This window comes from Poeciliopsis prolifica, unplaced genomic scaffold, assembly GCF_027474105.1.
Source record: "Poeciliopsis prolifica strain line A6 unplaced genomic scaffold, Auburn_PproV2 SCAFFOLD059, whole genome shotgun sequence".
In the NCBI taxonomy this organism is placed as follows: domain Eukaryota; kingdom Metazoa; phylum Chordata; class Actinopteri; order Cyprinodontiformes; family Poeciliidae; genus Poeciliopsis; species Poeciliopsis prolifica.
In genome coordinates this window covers 2,158,164-2,181,993 of record NW_026562434.1, presented here as the reverse complement: position 1 = coordinate 2,181,993, position 23,830 = coordinate 2,158,164, and the positions used below count along the sequence as shown (strand labels likewise).

Below are 23,830 nucleotides of genomic sequence, written 5' to 3'. Positions count from 1 at the left end.
GTACAATTTGTTTGCTATTTTCATTTTATTTTCTGATTTTATTCTAATCACATAAAGTCATACTATGTAATCACAAACAAACAACAACACAACAAACAAAAACATAAAACATTTAGTCTCGTCGTGGTCAGTCACAGTCAGTCTATTATCTACATTTTTCTTTCACTCAAATTTGTTCAAAAGTATATATTGAAGCTTCAAATATTTTCCAAATGTTTTAGCATTTTTTGATGTTTTCCTGTTTAATCTTCAATATTGTAATTACCATGTGCACATTCTAAAAAGATCACTAACTTTATTAGGGCCTGATAACAATTAGTAATTTCCTGCTGTTGAAACATGTAGTCAGTTTCAATAAAATATAGATTAATTTCCTTTAGTTTAGAATGATCTATTCCATTTTAGATGCATCAAATACTTAAATACCACTGTCTCTATAATTTTCAACAATTTAAGTTCTCAACAAATTCCTTCATTAAGGAAATTCCTTAAATTTCAACTTACTTCCATAACTAAATAGTTTAAAGACCTCTTAATTTCTTTATTTTATTTTCAGGATTGTTCTAATAAATTTGTTGTTGTTAATGTTTATCTTTATTAATTTGTTTACTATTTTGTTAAAGATCACTGCCCTTTTCTTAAAAGAAAACTTTCACAACAAACATATTTATCTTTTAGGAAGATTTAAACCTTCAAGATGACTCTATTTTTTTTCCAAAACACTTCACATTATAGTTTTAAAGTTCATCACATCATCTTACTCATTAATAATTTTTTATTTGCAGAATTTTATGATGTATTAACTCCCTTGCAAAACATAAATGGTTATAGATTCACTTCTCAACTTTCTTGATCTTTTGTTCTCAATATTCAGGGATCACTAGAACAACTTTTCAGAATTTCTCCATTGTAGAATCATTAAAAACATCTATTAATGCGTTCTTTGTTAATTTGATAATTCTTATATGAACAGATTAGCAAGCAAACAGTCTTGGCTGTGATCACAATGTGCATAAATATATTAGCCTTAATATATTTTATATACTTTTTCTTGTTTTTATATAGTTCTTAATTTACTTTTAGCTATCAGCTTTATTGCTGCATTTGTCCTTTCTCACCAACTTGCAAACTCCCCACAGGAGATTCATAACCAGCACATTCCTAAGTTATTCTGATCTTATCACTAAAACTAACAAAACAGCCTTTTTCTCATCAAAGCATAAATTGAGACATTAAGCTAGATAATGTCCTCTCAAAAGATCACAGTACCAAATTAGTATTTTCTTTACAGTTGTACATTAATATAAAAGTACATTTATTTTTACAAACTGTCCTAAAGAATTTTAACTAATGTTTGACAAGGTATGTTTACCAATTTTTTAGACCCAGAGTTTTGATGTTAAAAATTTACATTTAACATTTCCATATTATTTCATTAATCTCAATTTATTTGCTTGCTTAAACAATCCACTCTAAAAGAAAATGGTTCTTTGAACTTAGATGGGCCATAAAACAACTTTGCACCTCCTTCACAAACTTTCCCTCACCTTGTGAAAGGAAGTATTTCATGGCAGCAGGAGAAATCTGCTGTTTCATTCAGATTTTAGCATTTATATCTCAAATTCATCTTTTAACTTAAATTGTTTAGGGTACTTCTGTTTACATTCTTTAACCTTTTATTATGCACTGATGTTTTGTCATCAGGACTTGTTCTCACCTTTATATGACAGCTTAAGATGTTGAACTGATGTTTAGATCTGCTATTCAAACTATTTTCTTTCTGTTGAACCAGCTGCAAGATCAGGGGAGTAAGGCACAGCTACAACTTCTGCATATTGTAGTTCCTATTGTTCCTATTGCCTGTTGTTCTCCTGAACAGACCTGTTGCTTTGTCCCGCTTACTTTATTTTCAACATTGTCTCCTGTTGATTTTGTATTTTTATGTTTATCCATAACACTGAGATCACAGCATTAACTTTCTGTCAATCATTTGTGTCCCAAATATTTCATCTTTCATCTGCACATTTGGAGTTTTGTTGTTGCTAACTTTGTAGTCTTCTTTAGCTAAATATTTCAAACAAGGCTAAAGTTTTCTTTTATTGGGGTCAATTTATTAAGTTCTAGTTCATAATTTTTTTTCCTCATCCTGAAATTGTTTTGAAACACAGAGTTATCCTAAACTCTAAATGCAGCATTTCTCCAGTCTGCAATCAATGCTGAATCAGAGCTGCGTGGGGGTTTATTTGGGCAATCTAATGAATAATCACAGAACAGTTATCCTGCTCTTTTGAGGACATCTGTTTTTCTCCTGACTTTTCTATTTAGTTTCATTTTTGTTTCTTATATACCTAATTTATAATCACTTGTAATCATGTCACCACATTTTGATATCTTCAATTGTTTCAAAGACTGTTTTTCCCATTAATCAATAAGTTATTTCAAACTTTAATACCCTTCTGACATCAAATCCTGTAAATATCAGCAAACTTTCCTGTATTTAATCAATTTCTATTTATCAAGAGAGTTACCTCTAGTTTATCCTGTACTTTAATTATCAATAAGTCCTGTATATCTAATAATATTGATCCATTTTAATAGAGTTTTGTTCCTTGTTAAAAGAATGTTATTTATTAAGGGCTTCTCTCTCTAAAGTTCTGCTCTTCTTTTTATAATCAATTCATAAAATGTCCCTATTGTAATTTTTGTTTTTTATTTTATTCCTCCTTTTGACCTCATACAAAGTCCATCATGATGTTTCTCCTCATATTCTGGAGATGAGGGCAACTCAGGGTATAATCTAGAACTCTGTTCAACATTCTTTTTAGATTTTTTCTCTCCAATCTCTCATTTTTGTGCTACTTCTAACCAAAATTTTACATCACACCCTAATTTGTATATATAAATTTTTTATTTGAATTTGTTTTATTTTATCTTGCAGTAGAATTAATTTCTGTATGTTCAGACTGCCATCAAAATGATACTTTATCCATTTATCTAAGTGTTTTATTTTACACGGATCCTGATCTTTAATGAACTTCCAGTCATTTGATTTGAGACTGTCTACTGGATTAGTTTTACTTATCTCTTTCCCCATTTTTTAAATTTTTTTAAAATAAAATTTAGACCAGTTTCAGACTGATCCTTTGGACCTAGTCTGGCGAGGAGTAGCTGTATATTTTGGAGGTGCTCTTTTGATAGGTTGCAAAGGCACAGAGGGTGTTGCTGCTGCTGCTGCTGCTTCCTCTGGCTCTTGCATATCTCCTGCTTGCTCAATTAATCCCTGATAGGGTCCTGGCATAAATTCATCATCTTCCCTTCTATAAAACAACACTTTCTTTTCTTTCTCTTCATCTTTCTTTCTCTGCCTCTTGTTCTTTCTTTTTCTGCTCTTTTGATCTTTTTTCCCCTTCTTCTCTCTTATTTGCCATTTTCATCCACACTCCTGTTTGTTCATAACCTTCTTTATTCATCAGTTTTTCTTTGTCCTTACATTTTTCTCTTATTTCCCTTCTCAATTCTGCAATGTTTGCAGTGCTTAAATTACCATTAAAGCCATATTTGTGTACCCAGTATGCCAGTGGTTCAACTGCTCCTGGTTCTTGTTTCTCAACTACCTTCCAATCTTTACAAATTCAATCTTCTAGTTTTATTTCACTCTTATTTTTTTCCATTTTTAACTATGTTTTGGTCCAGTGTGGGGTAACACCTGGTGTTATTTTCAGCAAGATGGTGATAAAACTTCCTGTCTGTGGTAAAGTTCACTTCAACTCTTTCGAGTGGAACTTTTTTGCCTACATGCAGCCACAGAGGGTCACCATTTACTTCCTTGCTGTTTTGGTATGAAATCAAGTATCTGAAATTTCCTTTCACTCTCACATACACACTCTGTTTTTTGTCACAGAATTAAAGCGCCTGTTTCGCTGGACTCCGCCGTCCATTTAAACATGGGTATTAGTCGGGCCCCGTTCCCACAACAGGTGGGGTTTGTAAGATCTCAAACCACATGAGGTTGCAAAATACCGAAGCAGGTGAAGTTGGCCAGTCTTCGTCCCAGTAGGGTTTTACAAGACCTCCAGCTAGGTAAGGTTTACAAAGCATTATTTTCTAGTTTTTTTATGATTTATTATTTTTTTCTTCTTTTATTTTTATTTTGATCACTCTTTTATTTCTTCACTCTTTTATTTCTTCAAGCAGGGACTCCGTCATCCCACGGACTTTAATTACTTCTATGAGTAAAGGACTCCGCCGTCCTCACAGAATTTAACTGCTTGTTTTAAGTTACCTGATAGTGTCTAGAATTGTCAGGGTTTTATTTCTTCACTTCTTATTCTCTATTTTATTGCAATATCCATCATTCACCACTTCATTTTAAAATAAATTCTTACTCACTGATATGTGTCAGTCTTCCCCTGGATGTCCACCAACCCCCTGGATCCCAGCCTGTGAGAAAGGACCAGTCCCGGAAAGGGTCTTAGTGTTGTGGCCACAGACTTTTCCTGGATCTCGCTCACCCGCTGGAATCTGTAGGGTCTCGGGACTCCGGCTCGAAGGACCAATTTAATGTCAGGTTTAAACCCCTAACATTAGTAAAACACTACCTGGAAAGAAAGACAGAACACATAAGTTAAGTTTTACTCGCGAGGAGAGTGCCCAGAGACGTACATCAGTTACAATCTCCAACACACTCTGAGTACGTCTTGGCTCTCTTTTATTTCCTTGGGTCACCCTGGTTACACAAGAGTCACAGCCTCTATTGGGGGAAGAGTAACAAATGGCTGCAACTCAGAGATAAACACATTCCAACATACATAGTAAGAAAAACAAGAACTGGTTGCTGGTGCGACCTCTTGACCTGCACTAAATAGTTTAAAGCCATCTGGTTGAGATCTTTACAGCTCTTCCTCTCCCGCTGTTAAACTGACTCTTGCACACACTTCAGACCAGGCTGCACCAACTCAACATACAAGAAACAACAATACATGGGATAACTTATATACAATTATTCCAACAGTCTGATAGAGGAGGAAGAGGGAGTCAGTCTGCTGGGAAACATTTACTGTGAGCTGAACAGTTAGGTTATTGCTCAAAGGAACAGCTTTTGTCTGTTTCTGCTCAGTTTTTCATCTCTGAATCCAAGCAGTTAAAAGAGAGAAAGATAAAAATATGAGATTCTTTCTGCTTTGCTTGAAGCTGGTGTTTTCTGTCAAACCAGCTCTGATGCTGTTTTTCAGACTAGATTTTCACTGGACTTTTTCTGTTAAAACTGAACCTGAATTCATTCATTTCATGGTGGATTGTAATATTTCTCTTGCCTCCTTTTTGGCTATTCAATCTTTCAAGACAGGAGGACCATCTACAAAATGACCCAGTTCAGAATAAAAGTCAACATAAAAATATGTGAAGTAAAAGTCCTTTCAATATTTCAAGAAGTACATTTTCACTGGAAATAAAGAAATAAATATTTGTGATTTATTTAATAGATTTTCCTCCTGTCTCCTCAGACTGAGTGGCTGTAACCTCTCAGAGAGAAGCTGTGAATCTCTGTCCTCAGTTCTCAGCTCCCAGTCCTCCAGTCTCAGAGAACTGGACCTGAGTAACAACAACCTGCAGGATTCAGGAGTGAAGCTTCTCTCTGCTGGACTGAAGAGTCCAAACTGCAACCTGGAAACTCTCAGGTAACTCTGGGCTCTTGAGAAATTGCTGCATCTAAGATGCAAAAAGAAGCATAATTACAGATTCCAGCACTTGGTTGGCTTTCTGATTTATTCCACGTTAGAAACCCATCCATCCATCCGTCCGTCCGTCCGTCCGTCCGTCCGTCCGTCCGTCCGTCCGTCCGTTCAGACCTTGGTTTCTACCTCAATGTTCTCATTTTCTCATCATGTGATGAATTGTGTGTCTGCAGCTTATCAGGCTGTTTGGTCTCAGAGGAAGGCTGTGCTTCTCTGGCCTCAGCTCTGACCTCTAACCCCTCCCATCTGAAAGAGTTGGACCTGAGCTACAATCATCCAGGAGACTCAGGAGTGAAGCTACTGTCGGCTGGACTGAAGGATCCACACTGGAGACTGGAAGCTCTCAGGTATGGAGGAACCTGCTGCAGGAGCAGAGAAGGTCTGATAGAGGAGGAAGAGGGAGAAATGTCTTTAGTCAGTCTGCTGGTTTTCCCAACGTTTGTTCCTGGAAGCTGCTGCTGGTTCCTCCAATCCAGGCTCCTCCCCCTTTAGAGGAAATCTGTCCATATATGGCACTAAGAGTCATCTTGATGCTGCAAAGCTTTGTTCAGGGATGAGATGTCAGGATGTTGGTGTCAGTCTGTTCCAGGGTTTAGTTGTTCTCCTCATGAGAAGCTGAAGTCTCTGACAGGAACGTGGAGCTGAACAGGAGAAGAACTTGAAGCTTCTTCTCGGCCTCTGATTGCAACAGCAGGACAATCCAACATTTTAGTCTGACTTCATCTGGAAATATTTCTTTGACCCTCAATCAGTGTGAAGGCAGGCCAGCTCCTCATCAGAGCTGAGATCTTCTCTGTCCTCCATGCTGGAAATGTAGAAATCCAGCAGCTCCTGATCATTGACATCACAGCGTGACATCATCAGTAGAGTGATGATGTCATTTCCTCTCAGAGCAGCTTGGAAATCTGAGAGGAAAGATGCAAACAAAGACTCTCTGAACTGTTGGATCTGCTGGTTCTGGTTCCAGATGCTCCTTGGACACTTTCACAAGCCATTACTGCAGCTGCTGGATTCAGGATGCTGCTTCTTCTTCTTGGGCTCATTGTAAATGTGTGCAGCGCCACCTGGTGGTAGTGGTTGGTAGAGGAAGTGCTGAAAGGTTGGAGGTGTTTGTCAGAGGTGTGTGATGATGGAAGCCTCTCCCTGGTTTGTGAGTCTGAGCTCAGAGATCAAATCTTTGATTCTTGTTGAATCTTTGTTGAATGTGATGCAGCTTCTCCTTTTTAATGTTTGTATTTCTGGATACAGTGAGGCCACAGCAGGTTTTCAGCAGCAGGGCTGTTTAGTGTTTCATTCCTTCATCTGTGTGTGGGAGTGTGGATGGATCAGGTATCCAGGTGTTGATCAGAGTTTAGATTGATTGTATTTTAATGCTGATTTTTAAATCAGGTTGAGCTTCCAGAAATGTTTCCTTAGTTTCCTGATGTCCTTTTAGGCTTCAGTGAGTTTCTTCAGGTTGTTACTGAGGGATTTCCTTTCTCCTCTCTGTTGGAGCTTTTCCTGTGTTTGGAGAAATGAGTTGTGCTGCAGCAGCACCAACTGTCCTTCCTACCTCCACTGCAGTTTGCAATCCAGATGTTGGACTGTTCCTGTCTCAGTGGAGGACAATGTGTGTCTGAGAGACATGTAATGTCCATGTTTGCTGCTGAAAGAGACTGATGGTCTGACCCCCCTCCTCCTTTCAGGGTGGAGCCTGCTGGAGGCCGATTCTTGACTCCAGGTCTGAGGAAATGTAAGGTGTTTTCATCTGATTCATGACAACAAAGCAGCTCACATTCAACCATCTTCAAACTGTCACATCACTCATTCAGGAGTCAAAGTGTCAATAAATGATCAATAACTGCAGCTGGATTGTGTTTGTTCTCCATCAGATTCCTGTCAACTCACCATCGACACAAACACAGTGAGCAGAAAACTCAAACTGTCTGAAGACAACAGGAAGGTGACACGTGTGAAGGAGCTTCAGTCATATCCTGATCATCCAGACAGATTTGATAAGTGGGATCAGCTGCTGTGTAGAACTGGTCTGACTGGTCGCTGTTACTGGGAGGTCGAGTGGAGAGGATTAGTTAATATATCAGTGAGTTACAGAAGAATCAGGAGGAAAGGAATCAGTATAGACTCTATGTTTGGATATATTGATCACTCCTGGAGTCTGAGCTGCTCTGATATTCATGGTTACTCTGTCTGGCACAATAACATAGGAAACTCGTCTCTCCTCCTCCTCTGTCTCTAACAGAGTAGCAGTGTATGTGGACTGTCCTGCTGGCATTCTGTCCTTCTACAGAGTCTCCTCTGACTCACTGATCCTCCTCCACACCTTCAACACCACATTCACTGAACCTCTGATTCCTGGATTTACAGTTTCTTGGTCCAGTTCTGGTTCTTCAGTGTTTCTGAGCTGATTTGAGTCTAAAGAGTCTAAAGTTTTTCCTCCTGTCAGAGAAACTCTCTCACTGTTGAACAGATAGTTCAGTCTCTACAATCTATTTCTTGGTGAAACGATTCTGATTGAGTCCTTGGAAACTTTTTCTTCTTCCAGTCTTTTAAAGATGAAAGCTGGGATTACTCCAGGATTATTCAGGATTATTCCAGGATTATTCTAAGATTATTCCAGGATGATATCAGGATTATTCTAAGATCCTCATGTTTTTCTCTTTGTTTCCTTTCAAAGCTTCACTCTAAATATCAAGATGTTGTTTCTCTTATTTTTTTCTTTCATTCATCAGATTTCATTGAAATATTGGTCAGTTTTTCTCAATCTGATCATTTTCTGTTTTTATTGGCTCCTATTTTTCTCATCATGTCAGATTTGAATATTAAATCTTCCTTTTGTAAATTTGCTGCAGTTTTTCTTCATATGTTTTAAATAAATAAAAATTTCTTCTGCATTTGGTTCATTTGCTGCTCATTCTGTTCTTTTCTTGTTGAAATTTAAATATTTGCATTAAAAAGATTTTTTCATCAACACTGCCTTTCAGAAAGTCCTAGTTAAAGTAAAACATCCCCATCCCATGAAGGTCAGAGGTCAATGCTTTGAAGCATATAGAGGGAAAATCTTAATATTTTCCTTTCATTCAGAACTTCTACCTGAAACTCAGAACCTGCATAACATTTTTCTCTTTGGAGAAAAAATCCCAGGAACTGGAAGATCAGAGCAGAATGAAAACTGGATATCAGTGTTAGACAGAAAAGGTCTGATCGCTGCATCTCTGCTATATTTTACATCTGATAACAAAAAGTAAACCTTTGCTAGCTGAGAATAAATCAACATGGATATGACCCGCCACAGCACCAACGTGGGCCACACCTGATTCAACCCAAAGCGGAAAATAAAGGATTTAATGGGAAATCCCAAATTACAGTAAAATCAGCAGGTGGTTGTGATTAAAATGCAGTTTGTTGCAGAGGTTCAAACTTCCTGATGGTGACCTCTCCTCCGTCCCTCACTTTGTCTGGCTGCTTTTAATCCTGACTGCAGTGTTAGACTGGAGCTAATCTCTCAGATTAAACAGATTAACACTGAGCTGCAACAGGAACCAAACGTCTCTCCTCCAACTTATTCACTGATTAATAACAAGGTTGGATAAAAACATTGATCTTCATTCCTTAAAGAGTGATGAAGAAAGATTCACCCTGTAACTGCAGGAAAGAAGTTAGAAAGTTTAAAATAGATGGAAAAACTTTGTAAATATATTCTAACAAGTGATTTAATTTTCTGTTTTTTTGTATCTTTTAATGTATAAAACTGTAAAAAAAAAAAAGGTGTAAATGGTTAAATGAAAAATCTTAATAAATAATCATATAATGAGCCAATTTAAAATCTGATTAATCGTCACAATAACTGAATAATCAGCAGAATAATCAATTAATTGTTAAAATAACAAGAACCAAACCCAACCATTACCAAAGTATCTTCCAGAACTTCCAGAAAACTGTAACAGCAGAAAACCCTGACTTCCTGAAAATCTCAACTAAAAATACACCTGTTTAGAATTGTATTTGTAACATAATATGTAGCAATGTATTATTTATTCTGTGTTGCATGACTTTGCGTTTTGTGTTTATTATGTAAAGCACTTTGCTGCTGAAATGTGCTACACAAATGAAATTTGATTGATTGATTGATCTGAAAACTGTTGTCAAGTCAGGTTTATTTGTATAACACATTTCAGCTGCAAGGCAATTGAAAGTGCTTTACATAAAAAAATCACAGAAGTAAAGTCATAAAATAACACATTTACCTTAAAAAAGAAAAACAAAGAAATTTAATTCAAACTAAAATCAAAATTAAAATAAAACATTAAATATATTGATACATGTGCCATTGATTGAATCACTGAATCTTGATTAAGATTCAGAAACAACTGTAAATAGATGTGTTTTTAGTCTTGAGTTAAAGGAATTCAGTGTTGCAACTGTTTTGCAGTTTTCTGGAAGTTTATTCAAAATTTTGTGTGCATTGAAGCTAAATTCTGCTTTAAAATGCTTGGTTCTGGCTCTGGGGATGCAGAGCAGACCAGAATCAACGAAATGTTAGTAGTGGAGTGGAAAAATAGATTGGTGAAAATAAGACTCTCTTATGGTTTATATTTCTTTTAATCCATGCACATATTCCACACATTTATTATTCATAATATTTTAAATTAACAATATTGTTCAAAAAATATATTAATTTCTGTACATTTTTAGGTGCCACATACATTCCAAGGTTGGTCAAAAGGTTGGGTTTAGGAATCCAAACTAACTTATAAAACATTCAGTATTATAGCACAAAGTAATCATATTGCCAACTCATCCCAGTTTAATGAGCAAACACACAAATTAGAAGGACATTGTAGTATTAGCAGGACCTGCTGGCAGACAACCAATCAGAAAAAGACCCTGTCTTTTCACCTGGGGCACTGTGGTGATACACAGATTATACACAAAATCAGGATTATGTGATTTATGTGATTTAAACCGACATCTCGTTTATTTTTTTATTTTATTTTTGCATTTTCGGTTTAATGGACCAATAAAAACCTTTCTACGTTTTTAGATTTTTGTCAAAATTAGCAGGACACGGCTCATGTCTTGTTAATTCAAAATGTCCTTTGAGTGTTATGTGTATTCTGACTAAATGTCCTTCTAAACCACATTTACCAACATAAACACACACACACACTCTCACACACACACACACACACTCACTCACACCGAGGGAGAATTTGGAAAGACCAATTACCCTCACAGTCATGTTTTTGGACAGTGGGAGTAAGCTGGAGTACCCAGAGAGAACCCACACATGCACAGAAACATGTAGACTCCATGTAGAAAGAACCTGGCCTGGGACATTCAAAATTCCTTTAAGCGTTTTTTTTTCTGTGAAATGTTTCAGTAGGGTGCTGTACAGTGGTGCAGTTGGTAGCATTGTTGCCTACCAACAGTGCATCCAGTGTTGTCTTTCTGAAACAACCTGCACTGTACAAAAACCAAGCACATAATGTTTTGTTTGTTACTTGAACTTACTGATTAGATCAAAGAAATAGATTTGCAAACAGAGAAAACAATTTTTCTTTTTTATTTATTTGCTTGGGGAGCAGGTCCACAAATTATTTAGAATTTAATAAAAGACAGAGATTCAGACAGAGTATGTGGTATGAAATGTCACGACATATTTTAGTTTAAAAGTTTTACTGGGAATTTCTATCCAGCTACTGGATCCCAGGTCCCTCCAGGCAATTTGTCAAGTGCAGCATCAGATGAAATGGACCGGGCCGCACTGGGTCCAATAGAGGTCCCTGCTAACTGAGACAGGCCGTCGTTGCTCATGTTTGAACCAAGGTGTGTTTGGATGAGCTTCAGCTAAATGATCTCTCTGCAGATGCCGCTGTCAGAGGCCTGGTTAAAATACTCTTAGGGCTACTGTCACATTTGGAAATACCAAATCCAGATTCTGCTGAGTCATGAGGAAATGTCCCTTTTTCTAGAGTCTTGAACCTGCTCTTGTTCTGGACACCGTTCCTAAAGATGTTCTCCTTTCTTTAAGGGCGCCGTGGTTCTGGGGAGGACAGAGCTGCAGACAGACATTGTTCTGTTTGTGAATCTGCTGTGGGTGAAATGAGTTTCTCCTCTAAACCCTCCAGCAGAACCAGGAATATAAGATCCTGATTTCAGAAGGACGCTGCTGCACCTTATGTGTCCCACTACTGGAGACACTTTGTTCTGGTATCAGATGGACGACGGTTTGGACCTGCCCTCCAAATACTTCATGACCATCAAACCTGGTGATGAGCTTCAAATGCCTCCAGCGGCGCCGCCCTGCAGGACAGAACCTGCAGCAGCAGGATCCAGAACGTTGCTGCTCTTCCTGCAGCTTCTGGTCCAAACCAAGCTGCTCCTTTTATTTTAAGGAGGAACGATAAGGTGGTGATGGACGGCAGCCGGCAGCCATGATGCCTGGCGGCTCTCGCTGCCACCAGGGATCAGAGGCGCAACTACAGATTCTAGAGGTGGGTGCCAACATGCCCCCCTGGACATAAACTGAAGAACAGCGCCACCTGCTGTCTCATGCAGCTTTCCTCCCTTAGTCATGCACTTAGAAATACATATTATGGAACCTTTTTTAATGCTCCATATTATATCTGGTGATCAATTGGATCCAATCAGAAGTTTAACAAAGAACAAATATATAACAGTGATGGAACTCAGTGCTCAACATTTCCTGCAGCGGAAATATGAAATCTTAACTGTCTGGACTCCATGTCAGAGTTTTAACATGTATGACCTTTGAACCGTTACATCCCGTGACTTTGCACTCGCCCATTTGTCAAGTGCAGCATCAGATGAAATGGACCGGGCCGCACTGGGTTCAATAGAGGTCCCTGCTAACTGAGACAGGCCGTCGTTGCTCATGTTTGAACCAAGGTGTGTTTGGATGAGCTTCAGCTAAATGATCTCTCTGCAGATGCCGCTGTCAGAGGCCTGGTTAAAATACTCTTAGGGCTACTGTCACATTTGGAAATACCAAATCCAGATTCTGCTGAGTCAAGAGGAAATGTCCCTTTTCTAGAGCCTTGAACCTGTCAGTAGACGGCTTGCTGGCTGGATTTCTTGAATGATGTCTCTTGACACATCACAGCTGGTCAGGGCAAATGTGGTCACTGATTCCTGCAGCTTTTGCTCCATTTTAATGGTGAATTTCAATTCCTCAGACACCAGTTGGAAAAGCTCTCAGCTCTTGCAGGAGTGTGTCAACAACAACACTGAAAACCTGAAGTGGCTTGTGGCTCCTTTTCATGATGAGCAGCGCATGAATTGCCATCTGGGAACTTGTTTTGCTTCCTGACTCGTTTCTCTTTGAGTTCAGGAGAAGCATCCATTTCCACGGCCATCTTGCCTGCAATGCCAAGTGTCTTCTGAAAACCTCTTCTCTATACTGGAGCAAAACCTCTTTCAGAGACTCCATCAGCCTAATGGCTGTGTCCATTCACACATCTGCTGCTTGTAGTGCCTTGCTTGCAAACTTGATCTCACATAATAAGTCATAGCAAACTGTGAGGCACACAAGGAGCTCCATCCTAACAATGTGATCAGACAGTGACTTTGCCTCTGAGACAGTTTTGCTGTCTCCTGCCACTTCTCCAAGTGTTTGCAGTGCATCTAAAAACTCCCCCCATCTGGAAACGTGGAGCTTTGACAGAGTCTAGCTTTGCTTCCCACCGGGTGTCACTCAGAGGCTTCAGTGTGACGGCGACAAACTCTGTGAGAACGTCCCGCCTCTTCACAGAAGACCCAAAGATGGTCCAATCTTTGGACAGTGCCAAAGACAGTTAGACTCTTTGCTAGATGAGGCTGCATCACATAACAAAAGGTTCAGGCTGTGGCTACAGCAGGGGATGAATGGAGCCTCTGGACATCTTTGTTGTATTAAAGCTTCAGCACCCTTGTTTATTGCCCTCATATTAGAGCCATTATGGTAACTTTGCCCTCTACAATCAGCCAAATCCAAGCCCAAACTCTCCAGTACCCCTGTTAGTGTGAGGCCTTTCCCAGTTGTGTCCTTCACAGCAGTGAAACCCACTAAAGACTCTGCAATAGTGACTTTTTTTCTTCCCATCTGTATCAATATATGGAATGATGACTGAGGCCTGCTCTTGCTTTGAAATATTCCAGTTCCACTGCAAAGTCCTTGGAGGCTTTGGTCTGGGCAGATATTTAGCCCAAACTCTCTGATATTGAATCTAGCAGTTCATTCTGAGCACCATGTCAGATATCCAGGGGTTTGTTTGGAGTTTGCAGCCTTTCTAACATGTTCTGCCAGTGTGACATCAGATCGTGTTCTGAGCTCCAGGATTCACAGAAAAACTCCAGTTTTAGGATTTCCTACCTGACAATTTCCCCCCTTAGTGGCAAGTTTCTCTCTGCAAGGAAGAGGATGCAGCCAATAACTGGAGCCAACACACTTCTCCAGTTGCTTTTCCAGCTGCTGGTTCTCTGCAGTTCACTATCAATAGTCTTACCGAGGCGTAAGCCACATTTCTTTCCACATCAGAGAAGCGTTTATGTGACAACTACTGGTTTCATGGAGCTTCAGTGTTTTGAAAGACATGGCCAGTTATTATACCCTCCACAAGCCACGTGGCAGGAACTTTAGCTTCTCCAAAGAGCTTTCATGCAAAACAATAGACTTTGTTAGTATTTCTGGAATACAGTAACCAATCTCCTTCAACTTTCTCTCCATTAGACAGTAAACCAAAACAGTAAGCTTTGGGAAAACACCTGTTACTCTCCTCTGGTCTTAGATTTGGGCCATCAGAACTTTCTGTGGGCCATTTTCAGCCATGATGCCTAAATGTGGCCCGTTTTGTGTGGTAAAGGCCATTAGATGGATCTTGTGAATAAACCCTCGTCTCAACCCTCTCTGCAGCTCTGCTCCTCTCTCTCCATCATCTGCATAGAAACATTTCAAGATCAACATTTTTCTTCTCTTTCCTTTCTAAATGGGTTACATGTATTTGTAAAAATGATTGTTGGAGAATAATTGATCAAAATAAATGCTGCATCCTGTAAGATACTAAAATGTATTTACCTAAACAGATATTATTGTCCTCAGCTTTATTTGAGCACAAAAACATGCACTAGCAGTGACATTGTAGGAACACGACTGATGATGATGATCAGCCCTTATCAATATGTTTTATTATTTTCTTCATACATTCTGCTGCAGGTGAATCTGTGGCTGTTATTTTGAAGATGCTATTGAATTGGTTGCATCTGTGTCTCTGCTAAAGGTGCAGGAACATTATGAGGTGCAGCTTGTGAAGATGTGTGTAATGGGGCTGGGTGTGTGTTTGGCATATGTGCAGGAATGTGGCTGGCAGATCTAGTGCTAATTTAAAAAAAAACTAATTCTCTGTCCTGTTTGACTGCTGTTCTCATTGTGAAATGAGGAATGATGGTAAAGGGACAGGGACATTGTTTGACAAGGACAACATGGTAAACAATGGTACAAGCGGTACCATTGTTTATGGTACTATTGGGGGAACTGTTGGGACTGGACTGCTCCACTGTTGTGTCCCAAATTAGCATCCACAGACAAGTTATTAATGTTTAATTTTTTTCTCCAAGTTTGATACAAGTACAAGTTAATAGTAGCATAGTATAAAGTAAATGATGAGGAAGCTGACTCTTCAACATTTTCCTTGGATATCCCTTTTCTCGCCATCAGCATAATAAGCAGAAGATTCTCAGTTCAACTCACCCACATTGTGCTCAGTTAAATTTGTTGAATTGAGTTTAGTAATCTCTGCAGGATCATGTGAAGCATCTGTTGGAAGAAATAGAGAAATTATTTGTAAAAATACAAGGGATACCTCAATAAAGGAGAAGATTAATTCAACGTCTCTGACACACCTGAGTTGCCAACCGTTTTATTTTTCCATTTGTCAGGAGTTCTAACCACCACAGTATTTTTGCCATGAAATCTAATTTGTGCAAATAAATTCTAATTTTTCAAATTCTGCAACTATTTTACTATTTTCCTACTTTTTACATAAATAGACAGACAGACAAGGACATAATCAACTAAATCAGTCAACAAACTGCTGAGAAGCTGAGAAAGACTATTGGCTTTGTGAAGAAATTAGAAAACATGTTTCTGTTGCTGGTTTCAGAGTTAGCTGAAATTGTCCACACACAATTAGCTACTGGAAATATCTTTGTGATTTTGCCCCTTAATTTGTTCAAACAGTTTGTCCAATCGTATCCCTTCTAAACTTTAATCAGTGCTTTCAATGCTTTTGATGCATTCTTGTCATTCTGTGATATAAAATCAACAAGCTACAGAAACACATTATTCTGAGGCCTTTAGGAATCTACAATTGTGCATTATATGCATTCAGAAGCTCAGTTCTGTTTTTACTCAGTCAAGTTATGAAAAGTGAAAGAACCACATCTTTCTCTCTGAACATTTTCCTGCATGTTCTGTGTTTGTGGCTGAACTAAAAACAACCCCAACCTGTCGCATAAGCAAGTGCAAATTATTGATGGGCATATTTGCATTTGCATGAATTTAGTGCCATCTGCTTTCTGCTCTGATTTGGATTATTTTGCTTTACCAAATCACAGATTAGTCGTCATTGACGGCTCAAACATGAATGAAGACAATCTTCCTTAATCTGAACAAACATTTTATGTCGACCACTAAACCTTTTAAACGGCCGTGGCAACATCACTGACCAGTTAGATTCATATTGTCTCCCACCTGCCAAGAACTTTTGAGTATCTTTTGACAAAAAGTGAAAAACAGGTTAGCAATGTTTTAAAGACAGACTTTTATCAACTTTGTGACTTCATGTGCTGCTATTTTCAGTTGACTTTGTAAATTAAAAACCAGACCCAATCAGTTTATATTTCAAAGACTCCATGCCTGATGGTCGGTACATGTCATGCTCTTTCTTGCATGTTATTCTTGCATGATTTCTTAGTCTTGTGCTGAGTGTGGAATACATGTGGATATAAACAAGAATATGCCAGAGCTAAAGTCCTCTATAAAACTTTGGCAGAGTGAGCCATCCCACAAAGGGCTTTTATTTCTGCTTCAGTGGCTTTGAAGGATTTTGTCAAAGAGGAATATTTGAAAGACAAAAAGACACGGCCAGAAATAAAACACCTGCTGCTACGTTTGAAAAAGGTGCAAAGACTGAGATCTGTGGACAACTTCAGGAGCCTTTGAAACAAGAAACTACCTTTCACAAGCACCAAGTAAATAAATTGTTCATTGGTTCTATCAGCTCACAATTGCCATCCGAAAAGGCAGTTATCAAAGAGAACATCACACATGTCAAGTCTTTTGTGTTTTGAGACCCACGAGAAAGCAGAAAAAAAAGAACAGATCAATGTGGGGAATCATTCACTTTGACTGCCTGTCCTATTGGACCTTGGTGTTTTGTTCAGCTAAATTGTCCAGGTGGAGGGCGATGGTGAACCTGACAGCCTTGTGCCACCATGTTTTAAACCATACTGAAGTAGTGTGCCTTACAAAAGATTACTTATCCTTGAACTGTTTTTAATAATTTGTCTCATTACAGCAGCAAATGGATGTTACATTATCTACAACACAAGACAATGTATAATTTCAAAGTGGAAGAAGATAGTTCTATGGTTTTATCCACAAATACAAATTCATACATATTACGTTTTAAATACAACTCTAAACAGGTGCGTTTTTAATTGAGATTTAAAGGAAGTCAGGGTTTCCGCTGTTTTACAGTTTTCTGGAAGTTTGTTCCAAATTTTTGGTGCATAGATGCTGAAAGCTGCTTCTCCTCTCTTGGTTCTGGTTCTGGGGATGCAAAGCAGACCAGAACCAGAAGACCTGAGAGGTCGGGAAGGTTGATACAACAACAGCAGATCTTTGATGTATTGTGGTGCTAAACCGTTCAGTGATTTGTAAACTAACAACAGTATTTTAAAATCTATTCTTTGAGCTACAGGGAGCCAGTGGAAGGACTTTAAAACTGCTGTAATGTCTCTATCTTCCTGGTTCTAGTGAGACGCGAGCAGCAGCATTCTGGATCAGTTGCAGCTGTTTGATTGATTTGTTGGACAGGCCTGTGAAGACGCTGTTACAATAATCAATGCAACTAAAGATAAACGCATGAATGAGTTTCTCTAGATCTGGCTGAGACATTAGTCCTCTAATCCTCGAGATGTTCTTCAGGTGATAGAAGGCCGACTTTGTAATTGTCTTTATGTGGCTCTGAAGGTTCAAGTCCGAGTCCATCACTACTCCCAGGTTTCGGACCTGATCGCTAGTTTGTAGTTGTAATAATTGAAGCTGTGCATTGACTTTAGATCGTTCCTCTTTAGGTCCAAAAATAATGACTTCAGTTTTGTTTTTGTTCAGCTGGAGAAAGTTTTGGCACATCCACACATTTATCTGTTCTAAACATTTATTCAGTGATTGGATGGGGTCAAAGGTCACCTGGTGACATCGTAATGTAGAGCTGTGTGTCATCCGCATAGTTGTGGTAGCTAATATTACTTCCTTTTATAACCTGAGCTAGTGGAGAATATAAATATTGAATAAGAGGGGTCCTAAGATGAACCTTGGGGTACCCCACATGTGACCTTTGACCTCTTGATGAGAAGTTTTCAATTGAAGCAAAGAAATCCCTGTTCTTTATGTAAGATTCAAACCAGTCGAGTACCGAACCGGAGAGTCCAACCCAACTCTCCAGTCGATTCAGTAATATGTCATGGTCCACACTGAGGTCCAACAGAACCAGCACCGTGGTTCTCCCACAGTCCGTATTTATATGGATATCATTGAATACCATTGTCACCACAGACGCATCAGACTACGGACTGGGTGGTGTGTTGACCCAAATACACCCAGATAATACTGAACAACTGCTGATTTTGTTGTTACATTTCTGCGCTCTATTTCAGCAGAGAGGGGAACCCTGACTACATAGTCACTGATAATGGGCCGCAGTTTCTTTCCACCTCTTTCGCAGAGTTTCTCAGAGAAAGGGGAATATCTCATCTGCGTACAAGTGTGTACCATCCACAGTGTAATGGTGCTATCGAAAGATGGAATAGAGTTCTTAAGGAGACAATCCTAGCTGCTGAACACATGCAGAAAGACTGGACAACTACAGTGACTGATTTCCTACAAAACTACAGAGCAACACCACATAACACAACTGGAGTATCTCCATCAGAACTACTGCACAACAGGAGGATGAAAACATCTTTCCAAATCCAAAGAAAAGTGCTAGAACTGCTGCTTGATCTGTGTGGTTCAAGGACTTTCAACCAGGTTAAAAGAAAATATCAATATGTAAATGCATAAGTGATTGTGTTACATGTTTAGGGTTCAGGTGAACTAATTTTCATTACAAACAAACTGGCTACAAATGCCTAAACTTTAATTGTACAATGGTTACATTTGGTAATTTTGTTCCATAGTAACTTCAAGTTTTAGAGTTTAAAAGTATAGGGTTGCTGAATATATTTGTTTGGTTTTGTGTACTTAATTGACCACCTACTTTGATTGCAACTAAGGTTATCTTTGTGATGTACAAACCGTTAAATGAAGTTGATGTTCAGTCATATTTTAAATGGGTACATGCAATCTTTTCAAGTAAGGGGGGAATGTTGTGTCTACCACTAGGTGGCGTTCCAGAATAGTATCGAGAGGAGAGAGAGAGGCAGAGTAGAAGAGAGCTAAGATGGCGGAAAAGCTTATGTTATTGTACTGCTGAGCAAGTTATGAATAAAAGTTGTTAAGAGTTATTTGCCTACTGAGCTTCTATTGCGTCCTACCTACCAAACATAACACCAAGCAGCTGCAGGAAAACAACTTCCAACCTTGTGTGTTTGACCCAAACAGGTTCTGTTGATGAGAGTTCACAAGCATTTAATGTAACATGATCAGCAGATTTAACTTAGAATAATTTTACCAACAAACACACTTAGTTTGTCATTTTATTTGTATATTTTTCCTTATTGTGGCCCTAAAACTCTGTTATAGCAAATAAAACTGGACATAAATATATAATTTTATACATAATATTAATCTAAAAATTACAATCTTTACATTTGTGGAATACAAGATGTTAGCTTTGTTAGCTAATGTGGTTCTGGCAATAATTATGATATAAATGGTGATTATCTTGACTGAGGCATGTTTGTTCCTCCATACATCAGGTTTAGTTTATATTAGTTTGCTAATAACATAATTAATAAATTAAACTAATGGTTTTTGCTTCAAAATAATACGTCTAATAAGTTTGATTTGTTATTAAGAGCAACAAATATTAAAATACAAGATGGCGACTTTACTCAATTAACAGCAGAAGTGTGATTTATTATTACCACTATTAGTGGACAAAATTCCTGATGTTTCCAACTGATTTTAGTTTTGAAAGTTCAGAGCCTGAACATCACTGAATGGAGGAGTGAAGGTTTCCCAGCATTCAGTCTAAAGAAGCACAGCTCTTCTCAGCTCTCAGACATTTTCTGAATAAATCCCAGTCAGTGAATCTGCAGACCAGCTCAGATCCAAACATCCCATTTTCCAGGAGTCACTGGTTTCATCTGTGTCGTTGTTCGAGCTGCTGAGGTCAGAATCCAGCTGTAAAACCTGGAGGTGAATGTTCAGGTTCTCTCCTCCAAACATCCCCCCTCCCTACAGCTGTGGAGGAGAACAGCTGGAAAACAGCTGCATGTGTAAATAATGAGTCTGGAACAAGCTGCCACCTCTCTGCTGCTTGATCTGACTCTGACTTTAAATTCAGGTTGATGATTGAGATGAAATCAGGGTTTCAACCTGGATCAGCAGAACCTCCTGAGCTGATCCTGGTTTTAACCAGAGACTGTCCTCACTCTGCTCACCACACTAACATCATGATCAATGATTATTTAGGAGCTTTAGGAATAATCTGCATTAGAACAATGTGTGGTTTCAGCTGCAGTAGTGTGGTGATGTTAAGGATTATAGTTCAGTTTTTCTGATTATTTCCTGTTTGTATTTATATTCTGACCAGTTACTGCAGCAGGAATCAACCAGCTGCTCTTTTCTCTGGACTCTTTTCTCCTCATGACTCCATCATGAAACATTTTCATCAGAACTTCTCTCCTGTCTTCTGCTGCTCTGAAAGAAGAAACTTCAAATCAAGTGACCCGTCATATAATCACTTATGCAACATTTATAACACTTTGACTTTGAACTCTTGTTGTTCAGGTAAAAGTCCAGTTCTGTTGAGTCTCTGTACAGGTGTGGCATTAGTCTGGTTCTCCTGTGGTTCTGTTGGGTTTTGGTCTGTTGTTCAGATGTTTGTCTTCAACTCTTTGGACAGTTTGAACAAACTGTAAGTCTGTTTTGCTTCTACTTGAAGTTTATCTACATAAACTTTTCTACTTGTTTCTGTTCTGACATTTAGAGAAAATGTTCACTTTTGAGTTCAGCTCAAGTTTCATTTCTGCTGTTTGAAAGCTAAACTACAGAATTATTAAATTATTGATAAATTGGAAGAAAAACATAATGAACAGCTTGATGTTTCTTTATTTTATTCTCTAAACAAATTAATTCATTATTTTATTTCCAGAAATCAAACTCCAGACTAACTATTAATGTCAAACACAACAGTTTCTTGCTGCTTTCTTTCAAAATGAAATATTATTCTTAAAATGTCTTTGATTCAGTCAGATTATTAATTAGTTGAACTTTTCTAGAGCAGATAATCCACTTGTAGAAAATTAATAATTAACTAACTAAAATACTTCCTGTTCAGGTTGAATCAGTGAATGTAAATGTTGCTCCATGTCTCCATCTAGTGGACTGATAGTAGAAGTGCAGCAGCTGATGGCAGCTTCCTCTGCCTCTCTGCTGTCTGACTGCATTCACCTGACACTGATATGAAGCAGAGAAGAAGAGCCAATCAGAGGAGGAGCAGCTGATCTTTTTCCAGCACTAATGATGTAAAGGATGATCAGAGTTGATGTGCAGATGAATGATGTGTGTTTCCTCTGCAGGTGAAGCTAGAAAGTGTGTGTGAGCTGATGTGGATTCAGCAGCATGGATCAGTGTGAGGACAGAGAGGAGGGAGTCCCTTCCTCTAAAACCACTCTGTGTGGGGAAGATGAGAGCCAGAGCAAAGGTCAGAGGTGAGGTCACCATCTCTAACTGTCCACAGCCCTTTTCACACAGCGTTCACTATATCAGGCCAGAACAGACGTGGTGATGAAGCTGCTGCTGCTCCTCTTTGATGATTAAGTTTTAATCATCATGTTTCTGTCAGGATCCATCAGAGACTCAAACCAGAACCAGAACCAGAACCCAGCAGTGTGTCCTTTAAGAGTGACTGGTCAAAGGATTTCATCATTGACTTTAAATCTCCTGGATCTCCACCATCAGAGAGGTGAGCTGTTTCTAACTGCTGTAACTTCTGTTTATATCTGTTATTGTGGCCATGTGATGATAAGTTCTGTTGGGTTCTGTTGTCATGAAAACATTGGACTGAATTTCAGGTTATTTGTCTTTTCATACGTCAAAGATGTAATACTATGATGTCTCCATGAAACATGTACCAATAATGAACATGTTACTATGAACACAATAAAGTTCAACTGGATCCTTTGTATAAAAATCAAACAGGTCCGTTTGGATCCACAGTCTCTACCCAGAGCTTCACTAGTTAACAGAATCTCTAAATCTGATCTGATGTTTACCTGACATCAATTTAACCATCATTCATTGGACAGTTATTGACTCCATACAGAAAGAATCTTATAAATCCTCAGTCAGGACTCACTCTTATAAACTATTATGTTGACATGACATTTGGACCAGAAACATTTAACTGGGTTTTATTCTGTTTTGTTTAAGCCTAATTTTTACAAATGAAACACTCATTTATTTAGTCTGATATTAATATTAACACACAAGAAACAAAACCAAATGAATTTTTTTTTCTAGGTTGATATATTGCATTTCTCTAAATCTGACAAAAGACAGATTCATTCTGAAACATTTTCTATGAATTATTTTTATGATTCCACCTCTGAAGTTCAAACATCATCCAACATGGCAGATTATCAACCATTTCTCCAGTGAAACTAAATATTTAGTGGATCTGATTGAGCTGTGGGCTTCAGTGTCTCTAACGGACCATCTGGTTCTGATTGAAGCTCCATCAGATCCTCCTTGGATGGTCAGAGTGGAAATGATTCCTGGTTCTGCTCCATGTCAGAGCTCAACACTAAGATCACCAAACTGTTCTCTCAGTCATTTAAACCAACATGTTGGTCTCAGAAACAAATCTTTCTGCTCTTTAAAGAAGGCTGGACATTTTCAGGAGGATCAATGATCAGGAACATGTTGGAGGATTGGACCGGTTCTGATAGGAATCATTTAGAACATCAGGTTGATGATCTATCTGGTTCTGATTTTGGTTTACAGTCACATAAGAAATTAGCAAACAGAAAGTTTCTAATGAGAGTTTTTCTTTCAGGATCCATCAGAGATTCAAACCAGAATCAGAACCCAGCTGTGTCTCCTTTAAGAGCGACTGTCAAAGGATCCTCCATTGACTTTAAATCTCCTGGACCTCCATCATCAGAGAGGTGAGCTGTTTCTAACTGCTGTAACTCTGGAAAGTGAAACAGTAAAAACTCAGATGATTTCCAGTTATATTTCCAGAGGTTTGATCCATTATCTACAGAAATCAGCTGCTCTGTTCTCATGAAAACACCTTCATATCTTTATCTCTGGATGTTGATGATGATGTTCTGTTGCTTCCTGGCTCCATGTCAGACTAACAGTGGATCACATTTCCACTGGGAAATACCTGGTAAAGCCATTCTGGTCCATCCAGGACTTGGTTCCTGTGTGCATTGTGAGAGCAGTTCAGCAGGGAAGGAAAGCTTCATGATGTGGTTGGTGAGATCTGCTGGAACTCAACCAAACTGAGCTGATGTGGACCATCAGAGGTTCTGCTGGTTTTTAATGGGATCAGCAGGAACATTAAATCTTTACAACTACTTAGATCACCTGGTTCACTGCTCACATCAGATATCACTTCATGGACCTTTACCTTCTGATTGTC

The 23,830-nt window shown here is 38.5% G+C and overlaps 1 long non-coding RNA gene across 1 annotated transcript; it reads left to right on the top strand.

The window, feature by feature from the left end:
• Positions 1-20,996: 20,996 nt before the first annotated feature.
• Positions 20,997-22,100, top strand: LOC129379638 (uncharacterized). The gene is made up of 3 exons (XR_008608210.1): positions 20,997-21,094; positions 21,759-21,890; positions 22,025-22,100. It is a non-coding gene; the product is annotated as an uncharacterized LOC129379638 (long non-coding RNA).
• Positions 22,101-23,830: the final 1,730 nt, after the last annotated feature.